Source organism: Amblyomma maculatum, chromosome 2 (assembly GCF_055883805.1).
Source record: "Amblyomma maculatum isolate TAMU_Amacu chromosome 2, ASM5588380v1, whole genome shotgun sequence".
NCBI classification, from domain to species: Eukaryota; Metazoa; Arthropoda; class Arachnida; order Ixodida; family Ixodidae; genus Amblyomma; species Amblyomma maculatum.
In genome coordinates, this window is record NC_139345.1 from 24,853,705 (window position 1) to 24,859,704 (window position 6,000).

The 6,000-nt window shown below is 46.1% G+C and overlaps 1 protein-coding gene across 4 annotated transcripts in view; it reads right to left on the reverse strand.

Moving 5' to 3' along the window:
- LOC146198164 (uncharacterized) overlaps positions 1 to 5,418 on the reverse strand; it is a 41,262-nt gene extending 35,844 nt beyond the window's left edge. For 2 of the 4 annotated variants that reach the window (XM_084593494.1, XM_084593493.1), the window contains exons 1-2: positions 5,244 to 5,418; positions 4,625 to 4,829 (exon numbers count right to left, since the gene is read on the reverse strand). The gene's annotated coding sequence lies outside the window, so the exon portion shown is untranslated. The remainder of the gene's footprint in view (positions 1 to 4,624; positions 4,830 to 5,243) is intronic. The other 2 variants (XM_084593491.1, XM_084593490.1) reach the window with 1 other exon arrangement.
- Positions 5,419 to 6,000: the final 582 nt, after the last annotated feature.

Below are 6,000 nucleotides of genomic sequence, written 5' to 3' on the forward strand. Positions count from 1 at the left end.
TTTAATCTGGTCATGTATGACTGAACACTGACTGCCACCAATGAATGAATTGCAGATGAAATCCTCACTGAAACCAAGCAAAAATATTGCCAGAAAGAGAAAGTATTCATAAACCAAGCTACTAATTTTATAACCCGACCAGGTTCAACTTCACGAGTTTTACTCTGGTAGGATCTATTAAAAAGAAATAAATTGTCCCGGCATGTGCCATGAATGTATAATGGGTTTCTGCTCTTGGGTGGCCCAAAGCTATACTTGCAACAATGCACTAGCACAACCTTCGTTATTTGGCTCACAATTCAAAACTGCAGCAATGTGCTCCCCACCACTACAGTGCCTAGAATATACTGGCTAATGTGCCAATCAAGGAAGCCTAGGTGGCACCGAGAGCAATGACTTTCAGAGGGGCACTGCAGACTGGGAGTGTACAGAAAGTGTTTACAGGTGGCTTTAGGAGCATGCACGCCTGCTAGCCAGTTAGCGGAAGCACTCCGAACCGAATAGAGAGACCCTTCTTTGGCATGTCAGCGTCTTCTATATGCCCACTTGGAGTCTTCTGCATAGTCGACAAATTGTACAGGGTCCACTGATGCCACTAACAAAGATGTGATTTCACTGCTTCTGTGATATCCGTTCATGCACACCGATACAAAGCATGCCCGTTGTTTGCAAGGCTGCTTTACCTGGACATTCTTGAGATGTGACACTCGGATGAGTAATCACTGTAACAATATAAATGCACCAAGCATGGCATGCACCAATGAAATTATGTGCTCATGCATACGGCAACGTCAACTGCTGTGAGCGATATCAACTGCTACAAGAGATCATCTGCTAGTACAGATACTACCCTCAGTAGTTAGTGGCGAGGGATCATAATATTCTGGAAAAAATAACTTATAAAAATGAATGATAAAAAGTAGAAACCCCTTGATACCATGTAGTATGTACTGATTTACAATGATGGTGTTTTAGCACACTCACTGTGCACAGCGCCCTTAATCGGCGATCAGCGACAATCACAGCAAATGAAGCCACTCCTTCCTACAAGGAACTGCCGGCACACTGCAAGTAGCCAGAATATTTTAGGCACTGTACCGCCGCTAAAACAAAACTGAGTTCATTATACTACTTCACAGAACTACAATGCATAGAGGTGATCAGGAGCGTTCTCAACAGCTTTTATTTACATGCTCATGCTGATAATGAGTGGCATAAAAGGAAATTACAGGCAAAGCATACACACAAGCGCAGAGCTGCATTCTAAAAAAAAAAAAATGCAAAGCCAGCACGCAGCTGTGTTGTTAATGCCTTTATGTATAGGTGGTATGCACGTGACGTCATCCGCTAGGGGCGCTAGCGGCCGGTGCAATATTCGCCATATGCGCGGTCGTGCGTGCAGGCGCCGCACCGAGCCGCATGTAGTATTCAACTCGTGATCCGTGGGGTACGCCTTTTGTGTCTAGACGGAATTTAAGTGCGCCAGCGAAAACCATGCGAGCGAGTGGATACACTTCGTGGAACAACAAAAACGACGTCTGTGTCGACAAAATGTTTGACTTTGTGAAAACATCGGCTCGTACGAGCGCGGTAACTTCGCCGAGGTGCACTGCGTACTACAAGACCACTGCTTCGCATTGAATTCCCAGACATCGGTGCCTGCCTTGTGAAGCGCGTTCTTAAGTTTTGCGACAGGTGAAGAAAACGTACTAAGCCATGAAAGTTAATTTTGGGCAAGCGAACAAGGCCAAGAGCCACACGTGCGCGAGGGTGTTGACCGGCGTGCCGTTTTTAGAGATGAGCAAATTGCGACGTGTCCGCTTAGCTAACGCTGTCACCTCTTCCAACTTGCAAGTGATATGTTACAACTGTATCAAGCGTTATCGCTGCACATCGCGTTGTTGCGAACCTAGGTTCCATGGGTTATGTGCATTTCAAGCAGAGCTGCGCTGGCGATACTAAATTTGTAAAACATGCTCTCTGTGTGTGCCAATTATGCTGCGAGCACGTCACAGTATTTTTTTCTTTTTGCTCGACCTTCTCTCACCTGAATTAAGCAACTGCATTGATTCGCTTTACTGCTGGAACAGCGCCTGTGCAAGCTTCCATCGTCAGTTTGCCGGCAACCGCCACTAGAAATGTGCCTTTAATTCGCAGCCATACCAGCTTTGGAATTGGGGCATTTAATGCGCTTGCTGTCTCTTCAAGCTGTGTTCTGCCTCAGTGACAACTAACAAAGGGTTTAACGAGCTGCAAGTCGTTTTGCGCGCAATGGGCAGCCGGCCACATTTGCTGTCGAGCTGCTGCACGGATGAATGCCTAGTTACACCACCGAACAGGTAGTGTTATGTCCCGGAGCATTAAAACATCGCTGCAGACTTCATGTGCATAAAGGGCTCCACAAAGAAAAGTTATGTGGCTGTATTTAACAGCTTGATGGAAGAACGTTAGGGATCACTTCCAATATACGGCCGGCACCTGACATCGAACCTGACACAGTGCGAGCCGATGCCACCGGCGACCTTCGACATGACAGACGAGGCGAGACTATGCTCGCGTTATCTGGTAGTAGGGCCTCAGTGCATACCTCCTATAGGTTAGCGGTTCCATGGTATGCTTGCCAACTCCAAAATATCAGTTTACACACAGACGGCTATCTATAGTAAGATAAAACTCAAAAATGCCGAGGCAAATATCCCTCAAATGAAGTACCCCTACCAATGGCAGAGGGGAACCACCCAACTGAGGCGCATAAGTATTTTGCCCCTGTCATGACAGTACTGGTGACAAAGGGCGCTGCATCGGTCCTGAGAAGAAATAGGAAAAAAAAACTGCCTGGCCTAAGGAGTCATGTACATTGATCAACCTCCCTAGGGCAGGCAGCATTCAGACCAGAAGTCACTGCTGGAGGAACTTCTTAAGGCCTGTTCACACTTGCGACTAGCAGCGGTCGCGCGACCGTTTTGTTCGAAAAGCGACAGTCGCAAATGGCCGCATCGGTCGAAAAGCGACTACCGAGGGCCGATCGGGCACTGCTCGAATTTCTAGTCGCGCGACTACTAGTCGCAAACCATTTAGCCAATCAGCGGGGTCCCTGAGTACTCGATCGAGCACCTTCTCAATGCAATTAAAGAATACCCCTACCTTTTGAACAAACTGCACCCGGAATTCAAAGGCAGGAATGCCGAGGCAAATATCCCTCAAATGAAGTACCCCTACCAATGGCAGAGGGGAACCACCCAACTGAGGCGCATAAGTATTTTGCCCCTGTCATGACAGTACTGGTGACAAAGGGCGCTGCATCGGTCCTGAGAAGAAATAGGAAAAAAAAACTGCCTGGCCTAAGGAGTCATGTACATTGATCAACCTCCCTAGGGCAGGCAGCATTCAGACCAGAAGTCACTGCTGGAGGAACTTCTTAAGGCCTGTTCACACTTGCGACTAGCAGCGGTCGCGCGACCGTTTTGTTCGAAAAGCGACAGTCGCAAATGGCCGCATCGGTCGAAAAGCGACTACCGAGGGCCGATCGAGCACTGCTCGAATTTCTAGTCGCAAACCATTTAGCCAATCAGCGGGGTCCCTGAGTACTCGATCGAGCACCTTCTCAATGCAATTAAAGAATACCCCTACCTTTTCAACAAACTGCACCCGGAATTCAAAGGCAGGGAGAAGGATATGGCCTGGGAGGAGATTTGAAAGATATTCGGACTATCCGGTAAGTACTATGAACTTTTGAGAAATGGGTTTTTCACGCAGGCGCAACATTTTATATTGACAGCGTCTATTCGTCGTCGGCGTTCTTGCCTGAAAAAGCTGAAGTGTCTGGCAAGAGGCTGCTACCGACGTTCGCTGTCATCGCCCTGCAGCTCTCCTACTCCCAACTCGTTTTTCGAGAAGGCGACAGTCGCAAGTGTGAACACGGTAGTGGCGAGCTCCTCTTCTCTGGTCGCGCGACTGGTAGTTGCGCGACCTCATCTAGTCGCAAGTGTGAATAGACCTTTAGAGGGGAATTTGCCACAGCGTTCTTGAGTTGTAACTTACTGTAGCTGGTGGTCTGTGGTTTTTCCAAATGTGTTTAGAGGTGAGGTAGAGTGCCTAAATTAAGATAGATTAAAATGTATAGCTGTCACTTCCAGCCTGGCAGTGTCACTTCCGCCCCTGGGATTTACCTGACCAATGATGCCTTCAATCTTCAAAAGGGGCCTCTAAAGCCATTGCATTAAAATGTTTGAAACAAATTACAAAAGAAAAAAGGCATTAAACTAAACAATCATTTTTTATATAAGTGTCGGGAGAACCGAGGCAAAGGAAATGAAATCATGTCCATCGCCCTAAATGATCAATCTAAGGACAGTGCAGAGAATATTTTCAACAGGTAATCTTGCCAGTTGAAGGCAGAATCGACCCAGCCTTCTTTTGAATACAGCGCACAGCGTGTTAACTTCATCCATTTCTTGAGCAAATGGTAAGTAGATGAAAGCAAACTAAAATTAACAATTTTCCATTACCTATGGGCACCGTCTCCAGAGAAAACAGAAGGGAGATGGCGCGCGTTGTCAAACAAACGCAAACACCCAAGAAGCGCAAAACACAATTTGGACTGAAAATAAAGGCGTCAACGTACCTGTGATCTATTTTCCACTTAAAAGACCAACAAAGAACATCAATGCACCACACAGCGTGGTGCGCCTACCACCACTCGTTCAGTCATGTAACATCTAAGCCATCACTAAGTGGCCATTCCATTTTTCTTTGCCTTTGGTAGTCAAACAAGGCACACCCACTTGCATTGCATTTGCCTAAAATCATACTCGAAATATGCGCTGAATCTGAAACAGGTCAAAATAACATTGCAGGAAACGAAGCATCCTTCGAATAGCTACGGACAAAAAAATGCATGCACACACAAGTGTTTCAACAAGGAATGAGCATTAAAATTCCTAAAATGATCAACATAACACTCAGTTTCCGTCAAACACGAGCGAACACAAATAGGTGTTAGCTCCATAGCGGCACACCTTGTCCAGCTTTCCAAACAGAAAGAGCGTTATGAAAATCTATTACACTCAATTTAAATCACTAGAAACACCATACAGAAATTTTTATTCGCTCACACCAAAACGCGAAGAAATAGCAGCGAAAGGTTTAATCTAGACGTGAACCTTGGAAAGGAAAGAGAGATATTAGGCTTAAACATACTCCATTCTCCATTTTCTCCGTCGTGCGCAGTACGGCAAGCTTACCTAAACCGAAGCTGAACAGCACGATGCGTATCCTTCGAAGAGAGAAGAAACACTATACTGCCTCATTCATAACTGGGTTCATTCCCCAACGAACCCAACGAGGTTAAATGTGAAACGTATAGCAAATCTGAAAACGCCGTAGCAGCCGTAGCACCACACACACATTTGCAATCATAAAATGTGCAATGCAACGCGCGACGGCGCGGTGGTGCATGGGAAGGCGGGAAGGGCTCTTGACCTTGTTTTGACGGCTGTTCCTTCATTTCTTTTTTTCTTTTTTTTCAGTGCTTTATTCCAAAGCTCTTTCGTAGTTTATCTTTTATCCTATTCTGCTGCATTTTCGTTTACTTATTGTGGCTCCAGGTTGTAGTAACCGCCGCGTACGCAATCTTCCCATAGAATTCTAAATAAATCGTTGAATCCTTAGAGCTCAAACACAGAAATGGCAATTTGTCGGCCACGTGCGTTCGAGCCACATATGTCTCAGGTACTTGCCAGATTCAGTCAGAAGGATAGAATATTGATATCGTACCTGCGGCATTTTCGCAGGCCGCACAATCACGTGACACAAAAGTACAAAACAAAAGTGCCGTAAAATTACGTCACTTCCGCGCATGCTTTTGCGCACCTTCTGCGTGTCCTGCTTCCTTTTTTTCTTTTTTTTATTTATGGAGAAGGAGTAAGCTACAACTTCAAGATCTCTCATTCTATGTGCGGGAGGGGGGCGGAGAGATGGTGAAGGGTGGATGATCCTGGC